The sequence below is a fragment of the Phyllobates terribilis genome, unplaced genomic scaffold (genome assembly GCF_046119375.1).
Source record: "Phyllobates terribilis strain yellow unplaced genomic scaffold, ASM4611937v1 Scaffold_1017__1_contigs__length_469563, whole genome shotgun sequence".
NCBI lineage: Eukaryota > Metazoa > Chordata > Amphibia > Anura > Dendrobatidae > Phyllobates > Phyllobates terribilis.
In genome coordinates, this window is record NW_027363777.1 from 151329 (window position 1) to 166335 (window position 15007).

General features: G+C 45.0%; 12 non-coding genes across 12 annotated transcripts; all 12 read right to left on the bottom strand.

Annotated features, from left to right (window-relative positions):
• Nucleotides 1–113: 113 nt before the first annotated feature.
• On the bottom strand, nucleotides 114–304 carry LOC141241407 (U2 spliceosomal RNA). The gene has a single exon (XR_012306149.1). It is a non-coding gene; the product is annotated as a U2 spliceosomal RNA (small nuclear RNA).
• Nucleotides 305–1419: 1115 nt separating this feature from the next.
• LOC141241408 (U2 spliceosomal RNA) lies at nucleotides 1420–1610 on the bottom strand. The gene has a single exon (XR_012306150.1). It is a non-coding gene; the product is annotated as a U2 spliceosomal RNA (small nuclear RNA).
• Nucleotides 1611–2725: 1115 nt separating this feature from the next.
• On the bottom strand, nucleotides 2726–2916 carry LOC141241409 (U2 spliceosomal RNA). Its single transcript, XR_012306151.1, has one exon. It is a non-coding gene; the product is annotated as a U2 spliceosomal RNA (small nuclear RNA).
• A 1115-nt stretch (nucleotides 2917–4031) lies between these two features.
• Nucleotides 4032–4222, bottom strand: LOC141241410 (U2 spliceosomal RNA). Its single transcript, XR_012306152.1, has one exon. It is a non-coding gene; the product is annotated as a U2 spliceosomal RNA (small nuclear RNA).
• Nucleotides 4223–5337: 1115 nt separating this feature from the next.
• Nucleotides 5338–5528, bottom strand: LOC141241411 (U2 spliceosomal RNA). Its single transcript, XR_012306153.1, has one exon. It is a non-coding gene; the product is annotated as a U2 spliceosomal RNA (small nuclear RNA).
• A 1112-nt stretch (nucleotides 5529–6640) lies between these two features.
• On the bottom strand, nucleotides 6641–6831 carry LOC141241412 (U2 spliceosomal RNA). The gene has a single exon (XR_012306154.1). It is a non-coding gene; the product is annotated as a U2 spliceosomal RNA (small nuclear RNA).
• A 1115-nt stretch (nucleotides 6832–7946) lies between these two features.
• LOC141241413 (U2 spliceosomal RNA) lies at nucleotides 7947–8137 on the bottom strand. The gene has a single exon (XR_012306155.1). It is a non-coding gene; the product is annotated as a U2 spliceosomal RNA (small nuclear RNA).
• A 1115-nt stretch (nucleotides 8138–9252) lies between these two features.
• LOC141241414 (U2 spliceosomal RNA) lies at nucleotides 9253–9443 on the bottom strand. Its single transcript, XR_012306156.1, has one exon. It is a non-coding gene; the product is annotated as a U2 spliceosomal RNA (small nuclear RNA).
• Nucleotides 9444–10558: 1115 nt separating this feature from the next.
• LOC141241415 (U2 spliceosomal RNA) lies at nucleotides 10559–10749 on the bottom strand. The gene has a single exon (XR_012306157.1). It is a non-coding gene; the product is annotated as a U2 spliceosomal RNA (small nuclear RNA).
• Nucleotides 10750–11864: 1115 nt separating this feature from the next.
• On the bottom strand, nucleotides 11865–12055 carry LOC141241417 (U2 spliceosomal RNA). Its single transcript, XR_012306159.1, has one exon. It is a non-coding gene; the product is annotated as a U2 spliceosomal RNA (small nuclear RNA).
• A 1115-nt stretch (nucleotides 12056–13170) lies between these two features.
• On the bottom strand, nucleotides 13171–13361 carry LOC141241418 (U2 spliceosomal RNA). The gene has a single exon (XR_012306160.1). It is a non-coding gene; the product is annotated as a U2 spliceosomal RNA (small nuclear RNA).
• A 1115-nt stretch (nucleotides 13362–14476) lies between these two features.
• Nucleotides 14477–14667, bottom strand: LOC141241419 (U2 spliceosomal RNA). The gene has a single exon (XR_012306161.1). It is a non-coding gene; the product is annotated as a U2 spliceosomal RNA (small nuclear RNA).
• Nucleotides 14668–15007: the final 340 nt, after the last annotated feature.

Genomic DNA, 15007 nt, shown 5'->3' on the forward strand with positions numbered 1-15007 from the left:
AATGAGGAGAAGAAAAGCAAAGCCAAAGAGTCCATCCCAAAATCCGACAAACAAGCAAAATGAACAAAAAACATTGAATTCAATTCTTTCTGATTTTAGAAACTGCATTAAAGAAGGGGTGCACCGGTCCTGGAGATACTGCAATACCAGGTCAATGCGTGGAGTGGACAGAGCAAGCTCTTTTTCCATCTCCCTGTTCTAAAAATCCATTTAATATATGGTCCCCAGATAGGGGACGTATCAGATATTAAACTGATAAGAACAGATACTACACTTGATCTTAGCCAAAAGGCCGAGAAGCGATAACCAGAATTGGTTTCAAACTACGGAGCCACCCAAGGATCCTGAAAAGTCCATTTGTGGAGATGAGCTCCTGGACTCCCGTTAAGAAGACATGTTGTCAACCTCTAGATCCCTTACATGCCTGCACTTTTCGGCTTGCTGCTGCTGCAATCCACGCGTTTTAGATCTGCATAACTCCACCTCTTTAAACACAGCACCTTCACCCCCTGCTGTTCCCACCCGCCTCAACACCGTTGGAAGGGAGGAGAACCAATTAAGGCGGGGGGTGGGGTGGAACGAGCAGCTGTCTACCCTTAGCAGGAGGGCTCCTGATTACATACCTCTCCTGCTGCTGCTGCTGCTGGCTGTCCAGCAGCAGACTGAAGGTGGCTGCTGCTGTGCACAGGTATATAAAGGCTCAGAGCCTATTATGACACGCGCAGCCAGCGTTCCATTGCCACATTCCATCTACTGCAGGCAGGATACCTGGCTGGCTGAATGTCGCTGAGAAGCTCACAGAGACCGCCATAAGCAACAGTTTAACAGAATGCCACAGACTAATCAACCAAACTTTTTGGGTTGGGTTCTCTTTTATAGTCTGCAGGCATTAAATGAAAGAACTCAGTGTTCCAGCAGAAGGAGACAACGTTTCAGAAAAGGCATTGTAGCAAACCAAAAAAGAAATTTTAAGCGCAGCAGAGTAACCAGCGCACATACCTGTTAGCTCAGGTGAGTTTAAAAGGCTGCTGTTGATAACAAGGGCATTTGCTAAATAGATGGTGTGTGTGCAACAATATACTGAAAGGTCAATTATATTGTGCAGCTTATCTCACCACCTGTAGTTATTTAGGTGAAAGCTCCAAAATGCTTGCCTAATATGTCTGTTTATCCAAAAGGAAGTAAAAAGGGAGAGCTAGAAAGATAGCATTGCATCACATTACATGGCAATGCAATGCACAGTTGCTGAAGTTGAACCAAAATGAGCTTGTAATCTGGCTTCTGCAACTTTGAACATGAAAAATCCAATGAGGAGAAGAAAAGCAAAGCCAAAGAGTCCATCCCAAAATCCGACAAACAAGCAAAATGAACAAAAAACATTGAATTCAATTCTTTCTGATTTTAGAAACTGCATTAAAGAAGGGGTGCACCGGTCCTGGAGATACTGCAATACCAGGTCAATGCGTGGAGTGGACAGAGCAAGCTCTTTTTCCATCTCCCTGTTCTAAAAATCCATTTAATATATGGTCCCCAGATAGGGGACGTATCAGATATTAAACTGATAAGAACAGATACTACACTTGATCTTAGCCAAAAGGCCGAGAAGCGATAACCAGAATTGGTTTCAAACTACGGAGCCACCCAAGGATCCTGAAAAGTCCATTTGTGGAGATGAGCTCCTGGACTCCCGTTAAGAAGACATGTTGTCAACCTCTAGATCCCTTACATGCCTGCACTTTTCGGCTTGCTGCTGCTGCAATCCACGCGTTTTAGATCTGCATAACTCCACCTCTTTAAACACAGCACCTTCACCCCCTGCTGTTCCCACCCGCCTCAACACCGTTGGAAGGGAGGAGAACCAATTAAGGCGGGGGGTGGGGTGGAACGAGCAGCTGTCTACCCTTAGCAGGAGGGCTCCTGATTACATACCTCTCCTGCTGCTGCTGCTGCTGGCTGTCCAGCAGCAGACTGAAGGTGGCTGCTGCTGTGCACAGGTATATAAAGGCTCAGAGCCTATTATGACACGCGCAGCCAGCGTTCCATTGCCACATTCCATCTACTGCAGGCAGGATACCTGGCTGGCTGAATGTCGCTGAGAAGCTCACAGAGACCGCCATAAGCAACAGTTTAACAGAATGCCACAGACTAATCAACCAAACTTTTTGGGTTGGGTTCTCTTTTATAGTCTGCAGGCATTAAATGAAAGAAGTCAGTGTTCCAGCAGAAGGAGACAACGTTTCAGAAAAGGCATTGTAGCAAACCAAAAAATAAATTTTAAGCGCAGCAGAGTAACCAGCGCACATACCTTTTAGCTCAGGTGAGTTTAAAAGGCTGCTGTTGATAACAAGGGCATTTGCTAAATAGATGGTGTGTGTGCAACAATATACTGAAAGGTCAATTATATTGTGCAGCTTATCTCACCACCTGTAGTTATTTAGGTGAAAGCTCCAAAATGCTTGCCTAATATGTCTGTTTATCCAAAAGGAAGTAAAAAGGGAGAGCTAGAAAGATAGCATTGCATCACATTACATGGCAATGCAATGCACAGTTGCTGAAGTTGAACCAAAATGAGCTTGTAATCTGGCTTCTGCAACTTTGAACATGAAAAATCCAATGAGGAGAAGAAAAGCAAAGCCAAAGAGTCCATCCCAAAATCCGACAAACAAGCAAAATGAACAAAAAACATTGAATTCAATTCTTTCTGATTTTAGAAACTGCATTAAAGAAGGGGTGCACCGGTCCTGGAGATACTGCAATACCAGGTCAATGCGTGGAGTGGACAGAGCAAGCTCTTTTTCCATCTCCCTGTTCTAAAAATCCATTTAATATATGGTCCCCAGATAGGGGACGTATCAGATATTAAACTGATAAGAACAGATACTACACTTGATCTTAGCCAAAAGGCCGAGAAGCGATAACCAGAATTGGTTTCAAACTACGGAGCCACCCAAGGATCCTGAAAAGTCCATTTGTGGAGATGAGCTCCTGGACTCCCGTTAAGAAGACATGTTGTCAACCTCTAGATCCCTTACATGCCTGCACTTTTCGGCTTGCTGCTGCTGCAATCCACGCGTTTTAGATCTGCATAACTCCACCTCTTTAAACACAGCACCTTCACCCCCTGCTGTTCCCACCCGCCTCAACACCGTTGGAAGGGAGGAGAACCAATTAAGGCGGGGGGTGGGGTGGAACAAGCAGCTGTCTACCCTTAGCAGGAGGGCTCCTGATTACATACCTCTCCTGCTGCTGCTGCTGCTGGCTGTCCAGCAGCAGACTGAAGGTGGCTGCTGCTGTGCACAGGTATATAAAGGCTCAGAGCCTATTATGACACGCGCAGCCAGCGTTCCATTGCCACATTCCATCTACTGCAGGCAGGATACCTGGCTGGCTGAATGTCGCTGAGAAGCTCACAGAGACCGCCATAAGCAACAGTTTAACAGAATGCCACAGACTAATCAACCAAACTTTTTGGGTTGGGTTCTCTTTTATAGTCTGCAGGCATTAAATGAAAGAAGTCAGTGTTCCAGCAGAAGGAGACAACGTTTCAGAAAAGGCATTGTAGCAAACCAAAAAAGAAATTTTAAGCGCAGCAGAGTAACCAGCGCACATACCTGTTAGCTCAGGTGAGTTTAAAAGGCTGCTGTTGATAACAAGGGCATTTGCTAAATAGATGGTGTGTGTGCAACAATATACTGAAAGGTCAATTATATTGTGCAGCTTATCTCACCACCTGTAGTTATTTAGGTGAAAGCTCCAAAATGCTTGCCTAATATGTCTGTTTATCCAAAAGGAAGTAAAAAGGGAGAGCTAGAAAGATAGCATTGCATCACATTACATGGCAATGCAATGCACAGTTGCTGAAGTTGAACCAAAATGAGCTTGTAATCTGGCTTCTGCAACTTTGAACATGAAAAATCCAATGAGGAGAAGAAAAGCAAAGCCAAAGAGTCCATCCCAAAATCCGACAAACAAGCAAAATGAACAAAAAACATTGAATTCAATTCTTTCTGATTTTAGAAACTGCATTAAAGAAGGGGTGCACCGGTCCTGGAGATACTGCAATACCAGGTCAATGCGTGGAGTGGACAGAGCAAGCTCTTTTTCCATCTCCCTGTTCTAAAAATCCATTTAATATATGGTCCCCAGATAGGGGACGTATCAGATATTAAACTGATAAGAACAGATACTACACTTGATCTTAGCCAAAAGGCCGAGAAGCGATAACCAGAATTGGTTTCAAACTACGGAGCCACCCAAGGATCCTGAAAAGTCCATTTGTGGAGATGAGCTCCTGGACTCCCGTTAAGAAGACATGTTGTCAACCTCTAGATCCCTTACATGCCTGCACTTTTCGGCTTGCTGCTGCTGCAATCCACGCGTTTTAGATCTGCATAACTCCACCTCTTTAAACACAGCACCTTCACCCCCTGCTGTTCCCACCCGCCTCAACACCGTTGGAAGGGAGGAGAACCAATTAAGGCGGGGGGTGGGGTGGAACGAGCAGCTGTCTACCCTTAGCAGGAGGGCTCCTGATTACATACCTCTCCTGCTGCTGCTGCTGCTGGCTGTCCAGCAGCAGACTGAAGGTGGCTGCTGCTGTGCACAGGTATATAAAGGCTCAGAGCCTATTATGACACGCGCAGCCAGCGTTCCATTGCCACATTCCATCTACTGCAGGCAGGATACCTGGCTGGCTGAATGTCGCTGAGAAGCTCACAGAGACCGCCATAAGCAACAGTTTAACAGAATGCCACAGACTAATCAACCAAACTGTTTGGGTTGGGTTCTCTTTTATAGTCTGCAGGCATTAAATGAAAGAAGTCAGTGTTCCAGCAGAAGGAGACAACGTTTCAGAAAAGGCATTGTAGCAAACCAAAAAAGAAATTTTAAGCGCAGCAGAGTAACCAGCGCACATACCTGTTAGCTCAGGTGAGTTTAAAAGGCTGCTGTTGATAACAAGGGCATTTGCTAAATAGATGGTGTGTGTGCAACAATATACTGAAAGGTCAATTATATTGTGCAGCTTATCTCACCACCTGTAGTTATTTAGGTGAAAGCTCCAAAATGCTTGCCTAATATGTCTGTTTATCCAAAAGGAAGTAAAAAGGGAGAGCTAGAAAGATAGCATTGCATCACATTACATGGCAATGCAATGCACAGTTGCTGAAGTTGAACCAAAATGAGCTTGTAATCTGGCTTCTGCAACTTTGAACATGAAAAATCCAATGAGGAGAAGAAAAGCAAAGCCAAAGAGTCCATCCCAAAATCCGACAAACAAGCAAAATGAACAAAAAACATTGAATTCAATTCTTTCTGATTTTAGAAACTGCATTAAAGAAGGGGTGCACCGGTCCTGGAGATACTGCAATACCAGGTCAATGCGTGGAGTGGACAGAGCAAGCTCTTTTTCCATCTCCCTGTTCTAAAAATCCATTTAATATATGGTCCCCAGATAGGGGACGTATCAGATATTAAACTGATAAGAACAGATACTACACTTGATCTTAGCCAAAAGGCCGAGAAGCGATAACCAGAATTGGTTTCAAACTACGGAGCCACCCAAGGATCCTGAAAAGTCCATTTGTGGAGATGAGCTCCTGGACTCCCGTTAAGAAGACATGTTGTCAACCTCTAGATCCCTTACATGCCTGCACTTTTCGGCTTGCTGCTGCTGCAATCCACGCATTTTAGATCTGCATAACTCCACCTCTTTAAACACAGCACCTTCACCCCCTGCTGTTTCCACCCGCCTCAACACCGTTGGATGGGAGGAGAACCAATTAAGGCGGGGGGTGGGGTGGAACGAGCAGCTGTCTACCCTTAGCAGGAGGGCTCCTGATTACATACCTCTCCTGCTGCTGCTGCTGGCTGTCCAGCAGCAGACTGAAGGTGGCTGCTGCTGTGCACAGGTATATAAAGGCTCAGAGCCTATTATGACACGCGCAGCCAGCGTTCCATTGCCACATTCCATCTACTGCAGGCAGGATACCTGGCTGGCTGAATGTCGCTGAGAAGCTCACAGAGACCGCCATAAGCAACAGTTTAACAGAATGCCACAGACTAATCAACCAAACTTTTTGGGTTGGGTTCTCTTTTATAGTCTGCAGGCATTAAATGAAAGAAGTCAGTGTTCCAGCAGAAGGAGACAACGTTTCAGAAAAGGCATTGTAGCAAACCAAAAAAGAAATTTTAAGCGCAGCAGAGTAACCAGCGCACATACCTGTTAGCTCAGGTGAGTTTAAAAGGCTGCTGTTGATAACAAGGGCATTTGCTAAATAGATGGTGTGTGTGCAACAATATACTGAAAGGTCAATTATATTGTGCAGCTTATCTCACCACCTGTAGTTATTTAGGTGAAAGCTCCAAAATGCTTGCCTAATATGTCTGTTTATCCAAAAGGAAGTAAAAAGGGAGAGCTAGAAAGATAGCATTGCATCACATTACATGGCAATGCAATGCACAGTTGCTGACGTTGAACCAAAATGAGCTTGTAATCTGGCTTCTGCAACTTTGAACATGAAAAATCCAATGAGGAGAAGAAAAGCAAAGCCAAAGAGTCCATCCCAAAATCCGACAAACAAGCAAAATGAACAAAAAACATTGAATTCAATTCTTTCTGATTTTAGAAACTGCATTAAAGAAGGGGTGCACCGGTCCTGGAGATACTGCAATACCAGGTCAATGCGTGGAGTGGACAGAGCAAGCTCTTTTTCCATCTCCCTGTTCTAAAAATCCATTTAATATATGGTCCCCAGATAGGGGACGTATCAGATATTAAACTGATAAGAACAGATACTACACTTGATCTTAGCCAAAAGGCCGAGAAGCGATAACCAGAATTGGTTTCAAACTACGGAGCCACCCAAGGATCCTGAAAAGTCCATTTGTGGAGATGAGCTCCTGGACTCCCGTTAAGAAGACATGTTGTCAACCTCTAGATCCCTTACATGCCTGCACTTTTCGGCTTGCTGCTGCTGCAATCCACGCGTTTTAGATCTGCATAACTCCACCTCTTTAAACACAGCACCTTCACCCCCTGCTGTTCCCACCCGCCTCAACACCGTTGGAAGGGAGGAGAACCAATTAAGGCGGGGGGTGGGGTGGAACGAGCAGCTGTCTACCCTTAGCAGGAGGGCTCCTGATTACATACCTCTCCTGCTGCTGCTGCTGCTGGCTGTCCAGCAGCAGACTGAAGGTGCCTGCTGCTGTGCACAGGTATATAAAGGCTCAGAGCCTATTATGACACGCGCAGCCAGCGTTCCATTGCCACATTCCATCTACTGCAGGCAGGATACCTGGCTGGCTGAATGTCGCTGAGAAGCTCACAGAGACCGCCATAAGCAACAGTTTAACAGAATGCCACAGACTAATCAACCAAACTTTTTGGGTTGGGTTCTCTTTTATAGTCTGCAGGCATTAAATGAAAGAAGTCAGTGTTCCAGCAGAAGGAGACAACGTTTCAGAAAAGGCATTGTAGCAAACCAAAAAAGAAATTTTAAGCGCAGCAGAGTAACCAGCGCACATACCTGTTAGCTCAGGTGAGTTTAAAAGGCTGCTGTTGATAACAAGGGCATTTGCTAAATAGATGGTGTGTGTGCAACAATATACTGAAAGGTCAATTATATTGTGCAGCTTATCTCACCACCTGTAGTTATTTAGGTGAAAGCTCCAAAATGCTTGCCTAATATGTCTGTTTATCCAAAAGGAAGTAAAAAGGGAGAGCTAGAAAGATAGCATTGCATCACATTACATGGCAATGCAATGCACAGTTGCTGAAGTTGAACCAAAATGAGCTTGTAATCTGGCTTCTGCAACTTTGAACATGAAAAATCCAATGAGGAGAAGAAAAGCAAAGCCAAAGAGTCCATCCCAAAATCCGACAAACAAGCAAAATGAACAAAAAACATTGAATTCAATTCTTTCTGATTTTAGAAACTGCATTAAAGAAGGGGTGCACCGGTCCTGGAGATACTGCAATACCAGGTCAATGCGTGGAGTGGACAGAGCAAGCTCTTTTTCCATCTCCCTGTTCTAAAAATCCATTTAATATATGGTCCCCAGATAGGGGACGTATCAGATATTAAACTGATAAGAACAGATACTACACTTGATCTTAGCCAAAAGGCCGAGAAGCGATAACCAGAATTGGTTTCAAACTACGGAGCCACCCAAGGATCCTGAAAAGTCCATTTGTGGAGATGAGCTCCTGGACTCCCGTTAAGAAGACATGTTGTCAACCTCTAGATCCCTTACATGCCTGCACTTTTCGGCTTGCTGCTGCTGCAATCCACGCGTTTTAGATCTGCATAACTCCACCTCTTTAAACACAGCACCTACACCCCCTGCTGTTCCCACCCGCCTCAACACCGTTGGAAGGGAGGAGAACCAATTAAGGCGGGGGGTGGGGTGGAACGAGCAGCTGTCTACCCTTAGCAGGAGGGCTCCTGATTACATACCTCTCCTGCTGCTGCTGCTGCTGGCTGTCCAGCAGCAGACTGAAGGTGGCTGCTGCTGTGCACAGGTATATAAAGGCTCAGAGCCTATTATGACACGCGCAGCCAGCGTTCCATTGCCACATTCCATCTACTGCAGGCAGGATACCTGGCTGGCTGAATGTCGCTGAGAAGCTCACAGAGACCGCCATAAGCAACAGTTTAACAGAATGCCACAGACTAATCAACCAAACTTTTTGGGTTGGGTTCTCTTTTATAGTCTGCAGGCATTAAATGAAAGAAGTCAGTGTTCCAGCAGAAGGAGACAACGTTTCAGAAAAGGCATTGTAGCAAACCAAAAAAGAAATTTTAAGCGCAGCAGAGTAACCAGCGCACATACCTGTTAGCTCAGGTGAGTTTAAAAGGCTGCTGTTGATAACAAGGGCATTTGCTAAATAGATGGTGTGTGTGCAACAATATACTGAAAGGTCAATTATATTGTGCAGCTTATCTCACCACCTGTAGTTATTTAGGTGAAAGCTCCAAAATGCTTGCCTAATATGTCTGTTTATCCAAAAGGAAGTAAAAAGGGAGAGCTAGAAAGATAGCATTGCATCACATTACATGGCAATGCAATGCACAGTTGCTGAAGTTGAACCAAAATGAGCTTGTAATCTGGCTTCTGCAACTTTGAACATGAAAAATCCAATGAGGAGAAGAAAAGCAAAGCCAAAGAGTCCATCCCAAAATCCGACAAACAAGCAAAATGAACAAAAAACATTGAATTCAATTCTTTCTGATTTTAGAAACTGCATTAAAGAAGGGGTGCACCGGTCCTGGAGATACTGCAATACCAGGTCAATGCGTGGAGTGGACAGAGCAAGCTCTTTTTCCATCTCCCTGTTCTAAAAATCCATTTAATATATGGTCCCCAGATAGGGGACGTATCAGATATTAAACTGATAAGAACAGATACTACACTTGATCTTAGCCAAAAGGCCGAGAAGCGATAACCAGAATTGGTTTCAAACTACGGAGCCACCCAAGGATCCTGAAAAGTCCATTTGTGGAGATGAGCTCCTGGACTCCCGTTAAGAAGACATGTTGTCAACCTCTAGATCCCTTACATGCCTGCACTTTTCGGCTTGCTGCTGCTGCAATCCACGCGTTTTAGATCTGCATAACTCCACCTCTTTAAACACAGCACCTTCACCCCCTGCTGTTCCCACCCGCCTCAACACCGTTGGAAGGGAGGAGAACCAATTAAGGCGGGGGGTGGGGTGGAACGAGCAGCTGTCTACCCTTAGCAGGAGGGCTCCTGATTACATACCTCTCCTGCTGCTGCTGCTGCTGGCTGTCCAGCAGCAGACTGAAGGTGGCTGCTGCTGTGCACAGGTATATAAAGGCTCAGAGCCTATTATGACACGCGCAGCCAGCGTTCCATTGCCACATTCCATCTACTGCAGGCAGGATACCTGGCTGGCTGAATGTCGCTGAGAAGCTCACAGAGACCGCCATAAGCAACAGTTTAACAGAATGCCACAGACTAATCAACCAAACTTTTTGGGTTGGGTTCTCTTTTATAGTCTGCAGGCATTAAATGAAAGAAGTCAGTGTTCCAGCAGAAGGTGACAACGTTTCAGAAAAGGCATTGTAGCAAACCAAAAAAGAAATTTTAAGCGCAGCAGAGTAACCAGCGCACATACCTGTTAGCTCAGGTGAGTTTAAAAGGCTGCTGTTGATAACAAGGGCATTTGCTAAATAGATGGTGTGTGTGCAACAATATACTGAAAGGTCAATTATATTGTGCAGCTTATCTCACCACCTGTAGTTATTTAGGTGAAAGCTCCAAAATGCTTGCCTAATATGTCTGTTTATCCAAAAGGAAGTAAAAAGGGAGAGCTAGAAAGATAGCATTGCATCACATTACATGGCAATGCAATGCACAGTTGCTGAAGTTGAACCAAAATGAGCTTGTAATCTGGCTTCTGCAACTTTGAACATGAAAAATCCAATGAGGAGAAGAAAAGCAAAGCCAAAGAGTCCATCCCAAAATCCGACAAACAAGCAAAATGAACATAAAACATTGAATTCAATTCTTTCTGATTTTAGAAACTGCATTAAAGAAGGGGTGCACCGGTCCTGGAGATACTGCAATACCAGGTCAATGCGTGGAGTGGACAGAGCAAGCTCTTTTTCCATCTCCCTGTTCTAAAAATCCATTTAATATATGGTCCCCAGATAGGGGACGTATCAGATATTAAACTGATAAGAACAGATACTACACTTGATCTTAGCCAAAAGGCCGAGAAGCGATAACCAGAATTGGTTTCAAACTAGGGAGCCACCCAAGGATCCTGAAAAGTCCATTTGTGGAGATGAGCTCCTGGACTCCCGTTAAGAAGACATGTTGTCAACCTCTAGATCCCTTACATGCCTGCACTTTTCGGCTTGCTGCTGCTGCAATCCACGCGTTTTAGATCTGCATAACTCCACCTCTTTAAACACAGCACCTTCACCCCCTGCTGTTCCCACCCGCCTCAACACCGTTGGAAGGGAGGAGAACCAATTAAGGCGGGGGGTGGGGTGGAACGAGCAGCTGTCTACCCTTAGCAGGAGGGCTCCTGATTACATACCTCTCCTGCTGCTGCTGCTGCTGGCTGTCCAGCAGCAGACTGAAGGTGGCTGCTGCTGTGCACAGGTATATAAAGGCTCAGAGCCTATTATGACACGCGCAGCCAGCGTTCCATTGCCACATTCCATCTACTGCAGGCAGGATACCTGGCTGGCTGAATGTCGCTGAGAAGCTCACAGAGACCGCCATAAGCAACAGTTTAACAGAATGCCACAGACTAATCAACCAAACTTTTTGGGTTGGGTTCTCTTTTATAGTCTGCAGGCATTAAATGAAAGAAGTCAGTGTTCCAGCAGAAGGAGACAACGTTTCAGAAAAGGCATTGTAGCAAACCAAAAAAGAAATTTTAAGCGCAGCAGAGTAACCAGCGCACATACCTGTTAGCTCAGGTGAGTTTAAAAGGCTGCTGTTGATAACAAGGGCATTTGCTAAATAGATGGTGTGTGTGCAACAATATACTGAAAGGTCAATTATATTGTGCAGCTTATCTCACCACCTGTAGTTATTTAGGTGAAAGCTCCAAAATGCTTGCCTAATATGTCTGTTTATCCAAAAGGAAGTAAAAAGGGAGAGCTAGAAAGATAGCATTGCATCACATTACATGGCAATGCAATGCACAGTTGCTGAAGTTGAACCAAAATGAGCTTGTAATCTGGCTTCTGCAACTTTGAACATGAAAAATCCAATGAGGAGAAGAAAAGCAAAGCCAAAGAGTCCATCCCAAAATCCGACAAACAAGCAAAATGAACAAAAAACATTGAATTCAATTCTTTCTGATTTTAGAAACTGCATTAAAGAAGGGGTGCACCGGTCCTGGAGATACTGCAATACCAGGTCAATGCGTGGAGTGGACAGAGCAAGCTCTTTTTCCATCTCCCTGTTCTAAAAATCCATTTAATATATGGTCCCCAGATAGGGGACGTATCAGATATTAAACTGATAAGAACAGATACTACACTTGATCTTAGCCAAAAGGCCGAGAAGCGATAACCAGAATTGGTTTCAAACTACGGAGCCACCCAAGGATCCTGAAAAGTCCATTTGTGGAGATGAGCTCCTGGACTCCCGTTAAGAAGACATGTTGTCAACCTCTAGATCCCTTACATGCCTGCACTTTTCGGCTTGCTGCTGCTGCAATCCACGCATTTTAGATCTGCATAACTCCACCTCTTTAAACACAGCACCTTCACCCCCTGCTGTTCCCACCCGCCTCAACACCGTTGGAAGGGAGGAGAACCAATTAAGGCGGGGGGTGGGGTGGAACGAGCAGCTGTCTACCCTTAGCAGGAGGGCTCCTGATTACATACCTCTCCTGCTGCTGCTGCTGCTGGCTGTCCAGCAGCAGACTGAAGGTGGCTGCTGCTGTGCACAGGTATATAAAGGCTCAGAGCCTATTATGACACGCGCAGCCAGCGTTCCATTGCCACATTCCATCTACTGCAGGCAGGATACCTGGCTGGCTGAATGTCGCTGAGAAGCTCACAGAGACCGCCATAAGCAACAGTTTAACAGAATGCCACAGACTAATCAACCAAACTTTTTGGGTTGGGTTCTCTTTTATAGTCTGCAGGCATTAAATGAAAGAAGTCAGTGTTCCAGCAGAAGGAGACAACGTTTCAGAAAAGGCATTGTAGCAAACCAAAAAAGAAATTTTAAGCGCAGCAGAGTAACCAGCGCACATACCTGTTAGCTCAGGTGAGTTTAAAAGGCTGCTGTTGATAACAAGGGCATTTGCTAAATAGATGGTGTGTGTGCAACAATATACTGAAAGGTCAATTATATTGTGCAGCTTATCTCACCACCTGTAGTTATTTAGGTGAAAGCTCCAAAATGCTTGCCTAATATGTCTGTTTATCCAAAAGGAAGTAAAAAGGGAGAGCTAGAAAGATAGCATTGCATCACATTACATGGCAATGCAATGCACAGTTGCTGAAGTTGAACCAAAATGAGCTTGTAATCTGGCTTCTGCAACTTTGAACATGAAAAATCCAATGAGGAGAAGAAAAGCAAAGCCAAAGAGTCCATCCCAAAATCCGACAAACAAGCAAAATGAACATAAAACATTGAATTCAATTCTTTCTGATTTTAGAAACTGCATTAAAGAAGGGGTGCACCGGTCCTGGAGATACTGCAATACCAGGTCAATGCGTGGAGTGGACAGAGCAAGCTCTTTTTCCATCTCCCTGTTCTAAAAATCCATTTAATATATGGTCCCCAGATAGGGGACGTATCAGATATTAAACTGATAAGAACAGATACTACACTTGATCTTAGCCAAAAGGCCGAGAAGCGATAACCAGAATTGGTTTCAAACTACGGAGCCACCCAAGGATCCTGAAAAGTCCATTTGTGGAGATGAGCTCCTGGACTCCCGTTAAGAAGACATGTTGTCAACCTCTAGATCCCTTACATGCCTGCACTTTTCGGCTTGCTGCTGCTGCAATCCACGCGTTTTAGATCTGCATAACTCCACCTCTTTAAACACAGCACCTTCACCCCCTGCTGTTCCCACCCGCCTCAACACCGTTGGAAGGGAGGAGAACCAATTAAGGCGGGGGGTGGGGTGGAACGAGCAGCTGTCTACCCTTAGCAGGAGGGCTCCTGATTACATACCTCTCCTGCTGCTGCTGCTGCTGGCTGTCCAGCAGCAGACTGAAGGTGCCTGCTGCTGTGCACAGGTATATAAAGGCTCAGAGCCTATTATGACACACGCAGCCAGCGTTCCATTGCCACATTCCATCTACTGCAGGCAGGATACCTGGCTGGCTGAATGTCGCTGAGAAGCTCACAGAGACCGCCATAAGCAACAGTTTAACAGAATGCCACAGACTAATCAACCAAACTTTTTGGGTTGGGTTCTCTTTTATAGTCTGCAGGCATTAAATGAAAGAAGTCAGTGTTCCAGCAGAAGGAGACAACGTTTCAGAAAAGGCATTGTAGCAAACCAAAAAAGAAATTTTAAGCGCAGCAGAGTAACCAGCGCACATACCTGTTAGCTCAGGTGAGTTTAAAAGGCTGCTGTTGATAACAAGGGCATTTGCTAAATAGATGGTGTGTGTGCAACAATATACTGAAAGGTCAATTATATTGTGCAGCTTATCTCACCACCTGTAGTTATTTAGGTGAAAGCTCCAAAATGCTTGCCTAATATGTCTGTTTATCCAAAAGGAAGTAAAAAGGGAGAGCTAGAAAGATAGCATTGCATCACATTACATGGCAATGCAATGCACAGTTGCTGAAGTTGAACCAAAATGAGCTTGTAATCTGGCTTCTGCAACTTTGAACATGAAAAATCCAATGAGGAGAAGAAAAGCAAAGCCAAAGAGTCCATCCCAAAATCCGACAAACAAGCAAAATGAACAAAAAACATTGAATTCAATTCTTTCTGATTTTAGAAACTGCATTAAAGAAGGGGTGCACCGGTCCTGGAGATACTGCAATACCAGGTCAATGCGTGGAGTGGACAGAGCAAGCTCTTTTTCCATCTCCCTGTTCTAAAAATCCATTTAATATATGGTCCCCAGATAGGGGACGTATCAGATATTAAACTGATAAGAACAGATACTACACTTGATCTTAGCCAAAAGGCCGAGAAGCGATAACCAGAATTGGTTTCAAACTACGGAGCCACCCAAGGATCCTGAAAAGTCCATTTGTGGAGATGAGCTCCTGGACTCCCGTTAAGAAGATATGTTGTCAACCTCTAGATCCCTTACATGCCTGCACTTTTCGGCTTGCTGCTGCTGCAATCCACGCGTTTTAGATCTGCATAACTCCACCTCTTTAAACACAGCACCTTCACCCCCTGCTGTTCCCACCCGCCTCAACACCGTTGGAAGGGAGGAGAACCAATTAAGGCGGGGGGTGGGGTGGAACGAGCAGCTGTCTACCCTTAGCAGGAGGGCTCCTGATTACATACCTCTCCTGCTGCTGCTGCTGC